Source organism: Maylandia zebra, linkage group LG8, assembly GCF_041146795.1.
Source record: "Maylandia zebra isolate NMK-2024a linkage group LG8, Mzebra_GT3a, whole genome shotgun sequence".
Taxonomy (NCBI): domain Eukaryota; kingdom Metazoa; phylum Chordata; class Actinopteri; order Cichliformes; family Cichlidae; genus Maylandia; species Maylandia zebra.
Genome location: NC_135174.1, coordinates 25,978 through 44,574, shown reverse-complemented (window position 1 = coordinate 44,574; position 18,597 = coordinate 25,978).

Genomic DNA, 18,597 nt, shown 5'->3' with positions numbered 1-18,597 from the left:
TGCAGTCCTGAAATCAACATCTAAATGAAGGATCCTTTTTGCCTTCATAAGGCTTTGTTTTGGTGTAGCATTGAGTTCAAACCTAAAGGTCAAGTCAAATTAAAGATTTCTTTGTTAGTATTTGTTGCGAAAATGGCTCTTTGCTTCAAACAGGTCAGGGAACGTCACAATTTAGGGTTGCTTTGGTTCTACTTTGATTTTGGTGGTTTTACCATATTATAAGAATGTAAACTGTGAAATACCCTAAAACAAATTAGGCTTGATGAGAAGTCTAATACACTCTAATCATAAATATCTGTTTCTTTTTGAGCTCTGTAACCCAGGAAAGCTTCAGTCTTGGAAGCGGTGTTCCCAGTTGATTAGGCGTGCGTGTTTAATTTCTCATTTGGTTTTCGTATTGTGTTGTGAACTCTGCTTTAAAAGCTTTTGCCTAGTCTAAGCTGGGATGTGTACCCAGAGTCTGTTCTAGTTTAGTTGCAGTTTTTCCCACAGAGCTAGGTTCCAGTTGTGGTCAGAAGTTTACATACACTCATCATGGGCATAAATGTCATGGTAATTTGGGGCTTTTAATGATTAATTCGAGCCGTTTTTCTTCTAGGGTGGATATGATTGTACAACATATCTTCAATGACTTTAAATAACAAATTGGGTGCACAAGTTTAGAGAAAATCCATAATAAATCCAATCCACACAAGAAAAGAAGTATACATACAGCCTCAAATACATACAAACACCCCTAACTAATATTTGGCTAAATGTCCCTTAGTAATTTGTACCACAACCAGATGCTTTTGATGCCATCAACAAGCTTTTGGTATAATTCTGGCTGAAGATTTCACCACTCACATACGTCTTTTCATTTGGGACCAAATATCAAGCTTAGTGCAGATCGAAGAAGGAGAAACTGAGTTTCTTGGACATTTTCCTGAGTATTGGTCAATCCAACGAGTCCTGTCAAACAAATCCTTTTTATGGCAGCAAAGAGAAATTAGCAGTTGTAGTCAATCATGATGACTAATGAGAACTTAATAGGCCTTATTTGTCAATCCTCAGCACCTGTGAAAAGATTTGCGTGAATTCATTTGAGCCTGTATGTGTAATCTTGACCCAGTGTGCCCCAACTCTTGTGTTTTGAAGTAATTGAAGATGTATGCAGCACAATTATTCCACCATGGAAAACCGCTTGAAAAAACCCCAAATTACCATGACAGGATGATGAGTGTATGTGAACTTCAAACCACAACCTCTGGCGCTTACATCATTTGTTGTTAAGTAATACATGTATAAGAAGCTAGCCTTTAAATACCTTAATACCCATGCACTTTGTGACAGTGAATTTTTTCTTTCTTTCTTTTTCTTTGTCTCATGCAGTGGGACAAGAAACCAGTTTCAGCCAAGACTGCACTTGGTTGCAACTGTAGTCCTGATTCAGCTCTGCAGTTCTGGTTACAGCGGCCCTCCAGCTTGCAGCTGCTCATCAGAACAAGAGCAGGAATGCAGTACACAAAAGTTATTATTGTCAAGGCATAAGGCAAAACACTAATTGGAGAGGCAGCTAAAAGTTACCAAAGACCACCAAAACAGCGACTTAGTCTGTGATCCAAAAACGCAAAGACAGGAAGAGCTCGGACCAGCATGCGGGCAGTCACTGAACTTTTAAAATAGATGCAGGGGACTTTTCCATGTGTAATTTGATTGTCGATGGCACATTTTCTTGAAGGCGTGACAGAATGAAAACTAAAGCACTAACATAAGTTGCCAAGCATAGTTTGTAGCACTTAATATACCTGGGCGTCTGCAGGAGAAACGGTGAAATGAGCACAGATGTTTGACATCAGACTAACCGGAATCAATGTGAACTGTACTCATTGACTAATTTTTGGGATCTTTTCTGCACAAAGCAGATTAATAGTAGGTGTCTAGGACATCTGCAGGCTTGTAAGAAGGCTCAGACGGCATGGAGCCGTCCAACACAGTCGCAAAGTAAACTAAGGGAGACACTGTGGTCGCTCAGTGTTTAGAAAATCTCTTATTTTAGGTTGAGGAGGAATGGGGGAGGCCAAGGTGAACACCAACGGACACATTTTCTCTTACTGGATGGCACTCGTATACATTAGGGCTGCCACGATTAGTCGACTAGTCACGATTACATCGACGACTAATTTAATAGTCGACGCGTCAAAGCTTTGTAAGATCCCAAAAGACGCAGGAATAAGTAGTAGGATTTAAGAGTGTAATAACGGACTGAAACAGAAGATGGCAGCACAGCATGTACAAGGATGCCAGCTGCCGTTAAACCCCGAAGAAGAAGAAACTGTGTCCCAGAATTCACTGTTCAATGTTTCCAACTTTGAACAGTGGTGGCAGCTAGTTAGTTTTAATGTTACTCTTATTATTCTTTCTGGGTCACAAAATAAACGTTTAACATATTTTCAGGCGAGAATGTAGCTGTGTAAACTTCAAATATCTGCTCAGTTTATCAAGACGCCACATATTTTCAAAAGCGCTCCGACATTTTCGGAGACGTCTGTTACCCACTAGCTCGATAGTTAGCCGGGGTTCAAGGCTCACTAGAGCCGGTGAGAACACCGGACACCCGGCAAATCGTTTTGAAACCCACCGCCGTCTTTCGCTACTCAGGTTAAACATGTATAAGTCACTTAGATAACTTAAAAATGTTATTGTTTGGCTTTTTTCAGTATTTTATTTGTTCCTGAGTAAATCGGTTTGGCTGAGATTAAAGTTATAGTTTTTGCACAGCTGAATAAACGTCAAGCAGACAGCTGATTATCAGAAGTGTGAGATGCTCGAGAGTATACTCTGGTGTCCCATTATATTTTAGATAGCAAGGAGCAGACGGCTGAGTTTATTAAACTCCACCGAAACAATCTGCAAATTTCATTTAAATTTAATAAACTATCATCTTGTCTTTATTTTTAGTTAGCACATACCTTAAACACTTAAATCTGTAAGCTAATGATAGATATATAAAAGCAGATGCATGCTGGTGCAATAAGCTGTACGATTTACGTCCAATGGACGCATGATCTGATTAGTCGACTAATCGCAAAAATAATCGGTGACTAGTCGACTATCAAAATAATTGTTTGTGGCAACCTAGTACACATACACATTCTGTATAATATACACCAGTTTCCTATGTAATATTTCAAAGCTGTATTCTCTTAAAGGGAGTCATTTATTAACTAAAAGGTGGTCAGAGATTGTAAGCACTCAACATTTGTTCTAGCTTATCACTGTTACAGAATAGGCTCTTAGAGTCAGAGCATTTATTCTACCTTATGATCAGACACACCTTTGTTTTTCCTGTTGCCTTGACCCATTCCTCAGTTTTCCTCTTTCTTCTTGCCTCTCACATTACTAACATTGCCCAGATGCGGAACACTTATTTTCCCATATCCCTGAAGTGTGAGAACTGATGTTCTTAATTAACTCATGCTCTGTATTTATAGGGAATTTGGGGGGCTATGTTTAACATGTGCCCCTCTATGGTATATGCATCTGTGATTAATGTATGAATACGTATACTGGTCATGCACGTGCATTGGCTAAAATGACCTGTGGTGTTGTTGCTTTTGGCTTATCGGCAAATATGAAGATGTTTGGCTAACGTTTATCTGTGGTGTCACATCGACTTTGCTCTGGTTAAATGTTTAGAGATGGTGTGACGAGCCTCTAAAAGACTTTGTTTTTTTTTTGTATAATGACGGTTTCTTTGTTTCCCCAATAAAATACCTCACGCCCCTCTCTGTCTTCTCTGTGACTTTTCCAAAGCATCGTGAGCATACTTGTGCTGTGAGAAACGTCTGTGGAAAAGCCCCAGTGCTTTTGGTCCAGCGGTCAGAAACGGTGCCTAATTATTATTGCTGTTGTCAGCTGGCAGTGCCATTTTCAGAGCTCTGCGTTCAGACCGTGTGTGGCTTTTTTTCCCCTCCTCTGTGAATACTTACTGGAACAAAGTGAGTTGAACTTAACAGTCTTTTTTTTTTCTTTCTCCCTAAATCATTGTGACTCACTTGGTATTGAAAAGTCAAGTTATTTTATAGTGCTTTTTTTGGGGTGCTGAAGAATGTGGAAAGGAGATGATTAAAAGATGATCCTTTTCACAGACACGGGTAGCTGAAGCCTGTCTCAGCATGCATGGACATGTAGAGATGAAAATAAACATTTACTGATACACACTAATGGACAACATAGAGATTTCAATGCACTGTAAAGACAGTCATTACTCTGGATAATAATTCTGAGAGCAGATAAGCTAGGTGCAAAGCTGTAAGGAATAACATGGGATTAAGATAATATTGCATGTGCATTTACCACTCTATACCCCCACCTCAACTTTCCAACCACCTCAAAGTCGGCCGATGTAATAGAGGTTCAAATCGGAGCCTCACAGCGGTGGTCGGGCGTCTTTGATCTGGCTGACATCATTTTCATGAGGTGGGGGCCAGATGTGATACGGCAGGGCTTGGCTGAGAGAGATGCAATTTGCTTAGTTTCTTATGAAAGCTGCACCAATGTGTGTGTTTCTGATTCCTGAGTTTGTCTTGTCAGTCAGTATTTTCGATATTTCCACAGGCTAGCATGGTAATCTTACCTCCCCCAACATCCCACCTCTGTGCATACTACACGTTCAAAAAACAAATAATTAACTAAGTAATTTATTTTCGTCTTATCTCAGAGTTCACAATCCTTCTTTGATGTGCTTTAGCAACGTTTATTATTTTTCTGGATGCAGTCTATTGAGGTCAAGGTTGTGCAAAATGTCCTCCGCAGTATCTGAGCTGTTACTGATATGCACTGATGCCTCTTGTGCCAAGTCTGAAGCATTTACCCATCTGTTTTGCATTGGACGTCTAAGTGATGTTGTACAGGAGTGCCCTCACTTCTCTTGTTTACTGTATGTGTTGGTACATCCGGTTTTAACCAGCTTTAATGGGCCAGTTGTCTGAAATTGTATCTGCAGGATGCACTAATGATGTCTTCCTTCCTTGTTTGCAGCGCTGGAATGATTTTGATGGAGTGAGACATTGCTGTCACGGGAGATTTTAAAGAAAAAAGTTGGATCACATATCAAGAAACTAGTCTCTTAAACTGAGTCGAACAGCGTAATGGATGGAATAGACACCCTGCAGAGCTCTGCGCCAGAGACCAAGGCTGAGCGAATTGCTCGCTACAAGGCAGAAAGAAGGCGGGAGTTGGCTGAGCGCTATGGCAACACAGAGGAGCTCACCTCAAAGTACGTGCGTAAGGACAGGAAAACTGCAGGCACATCCGAAACAGTGTCTTTAACAACAAAGGAGAAAGAGAAATGTGAGGATAATGGAGCAGAGCAAACATGCACCAGGAGGGGCTTCAGGAGTAAAGTAGCAGAACCTGTGGAGCCTGCTAATGAAGAGCCCACAAAGAGAACAGCTCACCCCAAAACAGAAACGACTACATCCTCAAAATCAGAAGCTGTGCCCTCCATAAAGATGTCCTCCCATTCCAGGTGAGTTTATCCACATTGTCATAATATTAGATATTAAACACACACTAACCCGTTGTTTGTGCAAGACCAGTCTCATTGTTGTTTTCATGGTGACATAAAATTGGCCAGGGTCATGAAACAGAGCTGCACAGACTTGTGCAAGAAAATCCCCTAAGAACAGATAACTGATGCACATGTAAATCTCTTAAAACTAATTTCAGGAGAAGAAAACGTAGTGTATTGCTTTTCTGAGGTTTCTTTGATTTAGAGAACATTTGCAACAATTGGGCCATTTTTATTCAGCTATTAAATAACTTTAAATGGGCTTGCTGGCTCCCAGTACGTGAAAAGGAGGTAACAAATCGGCGCATTTGGAGAACACTTTGTGCTATCTTCTGTTTGAGGTAAACACAAGTGCTAGCATTTCCAAAATTGGCCATGTGTGCAAAGAACAGGACTACCTTGTTTATTTTGCCATGGTGTGTTTTGCTGTGATTACGTACATGCTGCTTGCTTTGGTTCACTTCACAGTTATATGAGGGGCTCACAAAACCAGCGAATAATGAACCTCTATTGTCAGCTTGACTGGATGAAGAACCTGGAGGTTTCTCAGAGGAATGCTTGTTTCTGAGAATTGTACACAGACGGAGTAAAACATGTCCAGTCGTGGGTCTGGGGCTGTAATCATGCTGCGGATTCTGCTGCATGCACATAACTGGACTTGTCTGTTCCTGAATAAAGCTGCCTGAGGGAGTGATGCTGGTGAGGAGAAGAACAGAGATGGATAAGAGTGCTGAGATAAAATCAGAGTTGGAAGGGAATGAGTGTAGAGCTGTTGAGCTCTGCCAACTTTTCATGCTTTGCGCTTAATTAAGCATATTATAGACAAGCTATTTTATACACTGGAAAAGACATGACTTGGGTTATGGCCTTAAAATAAAAATAGAGCACAAGCAGCATGGCATGTTTCAGTGTTCTACGTTATCATATTTTATGGCAAGTTTGGCTAGTTTGATTACGTTTTAAAATAAATATATGTCTTTTTTTTATTTCTACATGCATATTTTAACAGTGATCATCGTTCTGCTTTTGTGGCTTTATTTGGATTAGAACTTTCTCTCTCTTTTTTTTGTAAACAGGTTATGAAATGTGAGAGGAACTTCTCTCAGTGCGTCGGCTTACCACTGCAGAAAGAGTGTTTGGGGAAAGTACAGAGTGCAGTTTATGGACTGTTTTTAATTACAGAGAGCAGAAAGGCAGGTTGACAGTTTAAGGTGTTTGTGTCACATGCCTGTCATGTTAGCTACTATTTTTGTAAGTTCTGTTATGATGTTCACTACACATCACAGCCCAGCTGTGCACGCTTACACAACATACATAAGTATGGTACTGTAGAAGCTTTTGTTGTCTAGGTATTCCCATATATTAATGGTTTTTAGTACTTCATATATTTTCCTTTATTTTAAGACATCTGCGTTCAGCATTGACTCTCATGTCTTTAGTGGGTCACACATATTTACTGAAACTTGAGCAACATTTTTGTGTAGTCTTTTACAGAAAGAGCATACAGGAAACTGGAGCTTGGCTGTCTCGGTGATAATGAAAGCTGTCAACAGGCGTTTATCTGCAACAGACACGAATCTTTTCCTTGTGAAGTTGCAGTTGAAGGGTGACATTCCAAAAGTCTGCTTTTTGACGTTAAACTGTTACATTGCACCCTTAGCAATTTAAGAAGAATCCGTTTGGTAATGCTTTGTCATCCAACATCTGATGCGTTTGTGTGCATGAAAGCGCACTCTTTGGCTTCTTTCTCCCTTTATTATGATTTATTTTTTTAAATTTTATGTTAAAGACTCCTGGTTTTTAATAGAGGTAGGAATCGGAATCACCCCACAATACAATATTATCACAGTACTTTCCTCACTGTGTGATATCAACTTTAAATTATGTCCTCAAGTTAAACTTTGTCGATATCTGTTATGTTCGATAAGATAACGTTCGCTTCAGCTATTATTTTGATGCAAAATGTGATTGTCAACACTGTAACTAAAGCCTGCTATTGAGACAGAGTCAGTCTAATATCAGTCTGACTGCAGACAAATGAGCTCAAGTTGCCAACTTCAACTTCACTTCAACAATCTGTTTCTGATAACATAGCAATGACCCGTGCTAAATGCAAATGTAACCACTACATTTGCCCTCAGCATCCTTCTCATTCTATAGGAATATAACCAGAATACAACCAGCTTGCTGCCAATTGAGTCCAGTCCCCTTGAATTGTGCTCATTGACAAAGACTCGCTCAGACTGATGGCAACATGCTGGCAATCTGTCTGAATTGATAAATTAGACATCAGTTATTTGCAAACCTTTAATCTCTCTGAGATCGATTGCTCTCAGTCCAGACTGTGACTGTTTCCAGAAAGTTTGCCTCCTATCAGGTAAACTGTGCAATCTAACATGATGGTGAGTGTGAAACACTCTGGGCAACCATTTAGTTACCACAAGTTATATTCAGTTACATAAGGTTAAAAGCCAACAGTATCTATTTTTTTGTGTGTGTGTGTGTGTGTGTGTGTGTGTGTGTGTGTGTGTGTGTGTGATCATATGAGTTTGGAATAGTATACATAGAATTTCCAGGACAAGTTGCTGCATAGGTCATAGTAATCTTGGTTTGAAAGTGCTCTATGCTATCAAGCATGTGTAACAAACCACAACTATTAATGCTACTGACATGATGGGGTTGGTACCTCTTTATAAACAAAACAGAATTGGGATTAAGGCTAAGGACTGTTTACAGTACTGAGCCACAGCAAAGACAAATGCCTCAAAAAGTTAAGCACACAAATCAGATGTAATAAAATTACAGCTTTTAACAACGCTGCAGCCACAAGTGTTGTTTTTATGCTCTTATTTCATTTTCTCTCATGATATAATTTAATATGATGCACACAAAGCTAAACATAAAATTTATGTGAACACTTTTACTGTGAGTGTTTGTTTGATTACACAAGTGCCCAGCTGGATTGGAAAGTTCCCCTCTGTTTTGCTTTTCGCCCACTAAACTGCATTCCGGTTTTCTTCATCTACTTTCAGCTGACCGTCAACGTGTGGGTAGCAAAGGTGATGTGTTTCTGAGACTTATAAGGTTGGTTGTTAAAAATGGGCTGTCCGAGATCAAACAATGAGGTTTACAAGGTCTACAAATACATGCAAGTCAGAGCAATGACCGATTTGGACTTCTGCAGCAAATCATTGTAGAGTCTACAACATAATCTACGCAAGTTGCCGTCACCATTACCAGCATTCATACTTGTGTGAGGTGCATTATGTGTTAATTACCTTGTGGTCCTGTCCTGATGTTTTATGTGCTGCCAGCCACAGCAGAAACAAAGTGCTGGGACTTTTTTCCTCCTGCGTTCCCACTCTTTGTTGTGGTCAATTTTTCTTTTCTTTTGTTTGTTTTCAAGAAACAAACATCTTCGTCCCTCAAGTTTTTCCATTTCTTTGTACAATCCATTGTCTCCATTCCAATAGTTTTGGCAATCTCCTTCCACAAATGAGCTGACATCTGTGAGTCCTTATATTATAATGTTATGATCATTCTCTCATTGATCCAATCAAAAACTGGGGCCCCAAAAAAGAAAATATAGCTGGGAATGCGTAGGAGGAATCAACGGTACTGAACAGGCCACTCAAAATAGTTTGGAGTTGTGTTGACTTGACGTATGGTTGCAGATCTACGAAGGCGCACGTCATGTTGTGACGGAGAATAGTTTCAGAGGGGTTCGTGGTTTGCTTACACACAACATAGGTTTTATACGTCTGTGTTAAATTTAAATCTCTGCAGCCAGAGATTTTTGAGTATTGCATCACTTCAGTTTATTGTTAACTACATAAATACAGGCCAAAGAATATATTGGCCAGTGTAGCATGATGTCTTCACAAAACTATCAGGAAGCGTGGCTGTTAAGAACTGACAAAAGTTTGTGTAGTAAACAAATCCAAGCCAAGAATTACTCATAAGAAACTGCAATAAAAAACACTTCTGTAGTAGTTTTAGGCCCACAAATTACAGCAGTACAGGGAAAAGCGAAATAATACGGAGTCCAAGCCAATGTTTAAATGTTGTTTTGTTCCCTTTTGCAGCTGCATAGTGTAGTTGTAGCTCCTGTGCATGTAAACGGTTAACATTAAGTGTCAGCTAAGAAGATATACTGCTTACTTAATAAGAAAAAGGAGGAAACAAACATCCTTTATGCCTGGGTGTGGCATGCTATCAATTTTGGACTGATGGGCATAGGCAGCTTTCATAAACTGACATTTGATTATAGTATGGTACCTGGCACTTGCTCATCTGTAGCCATATTTGCTCAAAATAGCTTTAGGAAGATTATCAAATCCTGATAATAATCCAACTGTGTCAAGTCTGTCTTTGAGGAAAAGAGGGCTGGAAGAAACCAGCCAATTAATCAGCTTTATTTGCTTAAAACTACTACTTTTGCTTATCTCAGATTCCTTTTATTTCCACTATGCAGAAAGTATTTGGTGACAAATGTACACTGAAGGAACAACTGAACTTAAGAGTTTAGACTCTTAAAGTAGAGGCTAAACCCACACTCCCTCGTTCTCAAGAAGCACTCTGTGATGCAGTTAATTGGAAGCGCTTGCTGCTGCTTGTTTATAGTGTGAACTTTGAGGTTCACTTTCTCACAACAGTGTGTGGTTGCAGGCTTTTAATGAAGCACAGTGGGATGTACTTGAATGATGCATCTGAAATGAACTAGGGTTTGTGTAGCCTCTGCCTTCCCTCTCTCCAATAACCTTTGACCCGTTGCAGATGTCCTCCATTGTATTAAAGCATTTCTCCCCTCCTCCTGTTACATCACTGCTGCTACCCCACAGGCAGCTGCTGTCCCCATCCATTTTTAACGCCCATTACTTGGAAATGAATGGCCATATCTTCAGATGCAAGAAAGGCTTTGCTGTTATATCATAGCTGACACGGGAGTGGAAGAGCAGCATGAGTAAATGGATTTATGTCATATGAGACGCAGTAAGTTGCTTGCTGCAGTTCTTGCAATTTATTTTAGACTTAAGTGTGCATATGTGGACTATAATAGTGTATTTAAGAGGGATGTACATATATTTTGTGCTGTTTGCCAGCATCACTTGTAAAAAACGTGTAACTTCTGTCATCTCTTTATTGCATTAGAGAGTGACCTCATTTCTCTCTGTCTCCCAGGCTGCTGGAAACTGATGACACAGAGGAGCCAAAGGGTAAGATGAACTCGTACTTTCACTGCGCTCTGATCCTCTATTGTTCCACACACTGCCTTATCACTAAGCTCATTCAAGTTCTATTACTCAGTGTGAAGGGAATACTGAGCTCATTGCTGATGTCAGATTACCTTCCTGATTTATAGACGTTGGCTTTTTAATACTCTTTTATCGAGAAGTGAAGAAAAATACATCTGAAATGTTCTTTGCTCAGTTTGTGGTTGATGTATAATTTAAAAAAGCATTGCTTTAGGTTTTCTAAACTGATATTTTTTCCAATAAATAAATAAATAAATAAAATAGAGAAGCTGTTTGTCATTTACTTGATGAGACAGCTAACCAGCTAGCTTTACAAACTAAAGCTGTGTCCAAGGTGTGTAGATAAAACACAGAAACATATCTTACATTCAAGTATAGTTACAAGGATTATTATTTGTGTCCACTGTGGAAAAGAAGCTACGGAGAAGTAATTTTTTATCTTCTGTTTACTTATTATTCTCCTCTAAATATTACTAACTGATATAATTGACAATATAAACAAGTTTATTAGCTGATAACCCTTTTTATACTTTATATCATCCAGTGGTTTTGTACTTTGAATTATACACTTTATTGTTAGCATTTGGGCTGCTGCCATCTGGAAGCTTCTATATTAGAATGAGAGGGTGGAGTGCTAAGTCATCAGCTAAATCAGCTAATGCCAGCAAACTTGGTTAGCAAGGAATTCATAAACCATTTATGTGCCTTAGCAGTGCACAGGCACATATACAGTCTTTGCTTTGATGCTAAGTATCAGACTGATAAAATACTATAATTTTACTTATTAAAACTGAAGCATAAACCTGTTTAGATGGTCTGTACCAAGCAGCACATTGTTTGTTTCTTTTAAGATGTTTTGTTAAAATGGTACAAAAGGCATCAACAGCATAAACACGGTCTGTAGGTCCAGTTTAGTGACTGTTGTTAGTGGATGTGAAAGACATACAGGAAGTAGGATGCTAGCCATAAATGTAGTATAAATGCCACATTTTAAACAAAAACACTTTTTTCAAGTCTAGTCAAGTGGCTTTGTTATTTCAAGCATGTGCAGTTGTACCATACACAGTGAAACGAGACAGCGTTTCTTCAAGACCATGCTGCTACACATAACAGACAATCAAGACAGGACTACATAAAGTGCAAAGTGTGCAAAAATTGCAAATAACCAGTGCAACACCAGACAGAACAGAATGATACAGACACAGAATAAAGAAATAGAAAAGTGCAAAAATCACAGTGGGTTGTGCAAAAGACAGAAACGTTGTGCAAAAGGTAACATGATGTTTAAAGGTGTGTTTGTATGACATTGTGCAGATAAGTGCTTGAGGTGTTTTAGTGTGGATGCATGCAACAATCTGTGACCATGCCTTTCTTTGTCCATGGTTGGCCCACTTACCCGTGTATTTCTCTGCTTACATGTTTGTTGTCCCTTCCGTTTGGTTACCTTGTATTTAGAGATAAGTGTAAGTGCTGGGTTAGACAAAGAAAGTAGAAGGTGAAAGTTTTCAGAATTGTGCAGTGAGCAAAACAGTTACTTTAGTGTTTCACAGCAGAGTAATGTTGTGTAGCATCTTATTGGCACACACAATGATCATGTTTCCTTGTTTTTTTTTAGTGCTTGAATTCTGGAAGTTAGCTTTAGATTTAATTAAAAGTTGTTATTTAATCATGAAAATCATATGTTAGAGAAGAGAAATGGAGCTAAATATATTCTTCCCATGATTGTTTTCATTTTAACATATAACAAATTTTAACCTGGACTTGCTCAGTGTAAAAGGTGCACTGCAGGCATAAATTATAAATGATAGCACTATTGTGTCCATAGTGTATTTGACTGAGGTGCACACACACACTGGCTATCACTGGTGTTGCTTTTATTCCCTGCACCAGCTGTAACTTCTCTCCAGTGAACTCGGTCTGATCTGTAATGAGAGGGTTTGAAATTTAAAACCCAGCATGAAACAAGCTGCAGGCAGTATTCTGCTGACTGTCTCAAACTGCCATATTCTTCAGTATTGAGTGACTTTTCTTTTCTGTCAACACCAACAGGACACTGAATCATTGTGTTTCCCAGCTAAATGTACCCCAGCTGGGAAACAACAGGATTACATGACCATTACTTATGTTATTTCAGTTAAACCATGTTATAGCTTTAAACAGCTCATTTCAATCTTGATTTTGGGAACAAAATATTCACAGAATAACATTAAAAAATGATATGTTGGCAGAAGAGTCGATTCTCAGGCAGAACACCTCTTGTATTTACATCAAAGGTTTCTCTGACCTCTCATCAAGTCAGTAATGCATGTATGCAAACAGCTAGCTGGTTCAAATTTAATACCTAACCAAGATGCAGCACTGTTGATACCCACATAATTATTAAACTCTACAAAATAGGTGATGCCCACCACAGTAAATACACTCCATTTGATGTTTGCTGATACTGGCTAAACATCACCTCTGCTGCAAGTTTGATTTTACAAATCTGATGTTTTGATGTTCCCTGGTATTGTAGTGTGATTGTTTACACTTGTCAAGCAGAAGGTTGCTGGTTTAATTCCAGACAGTGACAGAAATTTGCTTTGAAGTTGTGTCAGAGAGGCCATCTGGTGTCAAACATCTGGAGCTATGTGCTGTGGCGACCCCCAATAACAAGGGAGCAGCTAAAAGTAGTAGTGCCTGGCTGTTATTTACATTTGACCTGAGCCTTTGACCTGGGCATCAACAGTAGAACAAAGATCGCAGTCTTGTAAGAAACTCTACCTGACGAGTCTTTAAACTTCAGTGGAAGTTTTTTTTCCCTCTCTCTAGTTTGGATCTTGGATGGGTGATGATGTTAAAGACTGGACTAAAGTCAAAGCTATAAGAGTACAGTCTGAGTGGAGTCACTAGTCTGCAATGCTTAGCATGATTTAATTCAGATGATGAAACCCTATGTTCTCGACAGCAGGGGAGCTCGGAAACATAAATTAAAAGTGGAGCTTTATTTTTATTTTTTCTTTCATTGGAAACAGTGAGTTTGTCAGAGACGTGCTGTTATTTTGGCATAAAAATGTCACATTGTCGGGGCGATAAAAACAGATTTAGAGTGCGGGGATGAATTTAAGTGCGTTGACTTAAGAAGTGTGTGTTGTTTTGGAGTATTGTAAAATTTAATGATTTCCTTTTGTTAAGATTAGAAGATTATATTCTCAGGGCTGTTCTTGATTAGGGAGTTCACATGAGACCCAATTCTATTTCTCTCTAACGCATATGCTCAAGTAAACGTATTCCTCTCATCAGATGTTGAACTGTTGCATTATTGAAAGACTCGCTGAATTCACTGTGGCGCTTCCCACTGACTTTTCAGACTCCCCCTGAAGCCAGTGGAGCTCATGAGCCCTTTGACATGACTTTTTTTTTTTTGACCAAGAGAGAGATTGGTGTGTAATGCATTAAATTACCTGTTATGTCTACTTTTGTACAAGCTTTAAAAATGCAATGTTTTCTGTGCCAAACACACTGTCCTGAATCATTTTCCCTTGCATACACTCCCACTGATCGTTTTTTACTGCACTGGCATAAAGAAAGACACTTGTGGAGCAATTAATTCTCACTCTTTTATTCGCTGTGCTCATTTTAGTTGATAAAAAGCCTGTGGACTCCAAGAGAAGTGCAACTTCCAGCGTGTCTCTTTTTAAGGTACGGTATTTTGGTTTGCCATCTGTCTCACTTCATGCATTTGTCTGTTTGTATATATTTGCACTTGTTGTGGACACATAAATCTGTTTCTACTGCCTCGTTGTAAGGACCTGGCACCTTTTTAGGGAACAAACATCAAATCCATTCATGAAAATAAAAGGCTATGAGCTTTAGATGACAGATTGGAAATCAAGGTTAGGCAATCAGCTGTTCGTTTAGTGGTAGAACAGTTGCCGTATGTACTGCAATGTATGTGTATTTTATTTTTTTGGGGGTGCGTTTGTCTTTGGTTTATCCCTTTCAGCCCCCTTGCTGATTTACTCACAGCAGCTTTCCAATGCAGCTGGTGTGCACTCCAACTCCCCTCTGGAGGTTTGCACCATTAATAACAAATTGAGCCTTTCCATACAGCACAGAGATGTCCTGCACCTGGATGCATGCTTGGCCAAAGTCATGACTTCAGCTCACACAGGCAGTGGAATTGGTGGTGGAAAAATAAAAAGATGCACTCAAACAAAAATGTCGATAATGTCCTCAATCCTATGGGAGAGTTTCACATGTGTTCTTAAAATGAACTGAGTGTTGGTCTTTCCCAGGCTGCTAAGGTTTCAGAAGTGGTTAGGTTTCATGATGTTTGATGTAAATAGCTGTTCTAACTGGGCCTGCAAACTAGGGACGGTGCCAAGACTGGCCAAGTGAACCCAGATGGCAGCAAGTTGCTTGAACCAAAAAATTGCTGGGAAAGTAGCCTCTCTTTGGGAGCCCAACTGAAAATCACAGTACACCCCCACCCCCACCTCCATCCGTTCTTCTGACCTAGATCTGTTATTTTAAGATGCCTCACTCGACTGTCAGCAGCAGTGACAGATGCCCATTTTCTGTCTTCACGTTTCCCTTATCACTCATTTCTCCTCCTGTTGAAAAAAGCAGGTGAGTCAGTGTCTCCATCAGAAGAGACAGAGTAGGAGTGAGGTTACAGCATGTCTTCCAGCTCGGATGGAAGCAATAAAAGAGAGATTCAGCTCATTTATACTTAGAATTTCCTGACTGAATTTCCTGAATGTATAAAAATCTGTTCTGCAGAAGGCAGCACATCCTCCCCGGTGGAAAAATGTGTTCCTTCTTTGTAATCAGTGAGCATCGCCTAGGTTGTAAGGAGCCTCTAATTCTCTAATTCGATGGAGTTTAATTTCCTCACTGCTGGAGATCCACTTATCTTCACCAGGTTACCTCAGGGCTCAGTAAAGTGTTTACTGACAAAGGTCCCACACAGCTGCAGGTTTTAAAGAAAAAACAAATCTGGCGATTAGACAGAAATATAAAGGAAGACATGTAAATCCTTTCACTTTTGCTTTCTTGGCAAGTTTGATGAGTAAATTGATGCTATTATGTTACAACACAACATATACAACCTGTTAGTTTACGAGCTTGGGTGAAGAGTTACCATAGTTCAGTCTAAAGGTAGTCATACTTTCTTAATGCTGTTTTATTAGCATTTAAAATAAGCACACGAGCAGAATTGGAAACAACACAAACAAGAAACCTGCCTCAGCGGTTCCCTTGCATTAACATGAAAAATATAGCCCAGCTAATTCCTTTCTTTTTAATTCTCACACTGCACGTACACAGGGTGGATGAATATGTCATACCTGCTCTTTGACATCACATACTTCCTTTTATCTTTTTTTTCCTGGAACACCCTGTTTGCGTTGCAGGGGTTAACTGCTTTTCTCAAATAGAGGGAGGTGGAGCCACATTCATTTATTTACTTCCTATATCAAGAAATCCTTTACAGCTGCCGTAGGACTTCAGAAGTATGTGTTTAAAAACTTAAACCTAGCCTTTAAGATACTACTCCCTCCATTTTTTCTTTACCTGTAGGAGGTGGAGGGGATGGAAGATGGAAGCAGCGGCCGACAAGTTGATGTTAAAGGAAAGCATCAGGTAATCGACAGTGAGGAAAAGGAAACCTCTACGAGGTAAGCAATTCCAGCCAGGTCGAACGCTTTTATTAGATGAACGATATTAACCGTTTAAATGCTGTAGTGTCTTTCTTGTGGGCTGTGATACATTATACAGCACAACATTAATAGTTAGATATACCTTGAAACACGGTGACATGCAGGGCGAGCAGACTGAATGGAGCACAGAGGTAATTACAGGCTGTCTAATGTTGTAAACAGCTGCAGAGATAAACCAGATAAACCTGCAGGGCTTGCCTTTAATACTGCTCTGTCTTGCACGCACGCACGCTCGTGCACATGCATCAACACACAAGCACTCAGGTGTCAGTGGTAGCCACAGTGATTCAAACCAGATTGAAGTTAATAGCTACTGCAGTGAGAGCCACACTGTACTTAGCACTGTAACCACTGTGTGGACAGTTTAAGGTATAACTGAAACCATTCCTGGCCCTTCTGGTCCATGTGGAGTTTGAATGAATCCCACAAACTGTTCTCAGCTTCTCCCCAAGTCAGGAATTGTTTCAGTGTGTATGTGTGTGCATTACCATTTCCAACTAAACCTCATCACTGCCTGCAACATGTATAGTGAATAATAGTTAGATTCTTATTTACACCTGCATCTATATTTTTATTCTTCTTGAGTAGCTTTGCATGATTCAGATGATTTCAGGATGTTTTTTTCTCTTATACTGGACCTTGGTGTTGCCCCCTCAGATTAGCTGCTGTCTGAAACAAGTCTATTTAGGTCGTCACCTCTTTTCTGATTGGCTGCCCCTCACAAATAAAAGGTTTGAACAGTCCGGGGGCAAGCCTGCTGTGCTAACATGTCTTCTGTATGTAATCTCATATCTTCTGTATACATTATACTCATACATGCACATATTAAACATGGCTGAAGTTTCAAAGACATCAGGCTACTGTTTCAAGAGCTTCTTAAGTTATAAATTAATAAAATACAAACAGTGAGAGTATCATCAGCTCCTTTTTATTACTGTGGATTCACCATGTAAGCTGTCACAGTGGCAGCCTTATGTTATAGTAAGCTTAAAGTCATATCAGTGTTGCCAGTTTAATCCAGCAAATTTATATAATGTTTAATTTTGTTCTAAGATCTTTGTGATTTCTGTCTTTTTTTTTCTGATATATTATAGGCTCCATAAACCTGATCCAGGCAAAGTCATGGAAGAGAAGGAGTCTGCAGACGAACCTTCATGGAAACAGCAACATGAGGACACTGCCACTACAGAGGAAAAGGTCAGCTTACCAAAATGAAAAATAATGCACTCATAAAACTGTGAAGGTATATAAAAATAAGAAGTGATTCTCATGAGTCGATAGGCAAACCTATAAAAGTGAAATTCTGTGAATTCTTTTCTGGGTTGTGTGTTTTGTGGTCAGGTCTCCATACCCCGGATATGTAAAATAAAGATAATTTTTAAAGTAAAAGGACCACTTTTCAGCCGTGTCTTTCTTGGCTCTAAAGAATCCAAAAGAACCGGATTTAATAATATCCTATTTCTAGACATCTGCAATTTCTAGTTCCAAAACTCTTTGCTTGGTTTTGTTTTTTCCTGGTCTGGTTTAGTTTAGTTTAGTTTAGTTTAGTTTAGTTTGTTTTTGTAAACTTGATTTATAAATCCCTCATCTGGACAAAATATTATAACGTGACTCAAACTGATTCTCGAAAGTAATCAGATGAAGTACACACACATACTTCTTCGTGTAAATGCCCACACACGTATCGAACTCTGGAGTTCATTAAAGGAGACCACCGAATTAGCACTGGACTTTAATCTTACACCCAGCTGGCTTTGCAGTCTTACTTCTTTGTGCGTCTCTTCCTAAATCAGCACCCTCTCATCACCTTTGACCTCTTAGCGTCTGCTGTCACAGCTGCTTTTGCTAAGTTATAGCATATTAAAGACATGATCATGCCTCCTCTTTTTGCAGGGAAGAAATTCATGGTCTGGCCTTGGAATTTCTAATATTTTCAAAAAGCTTTGCTTTCTGACACCAGTTTCTCTATCGGAATCTTTTCCTTATATTGCAAAAGACAAAAAACTCTTTCAGATTTGTTGACAATATCCGTATTTGATATGTTGACATTCTTATAGGGGGGGGGGAGTGAGGCTAAGTCATCGTC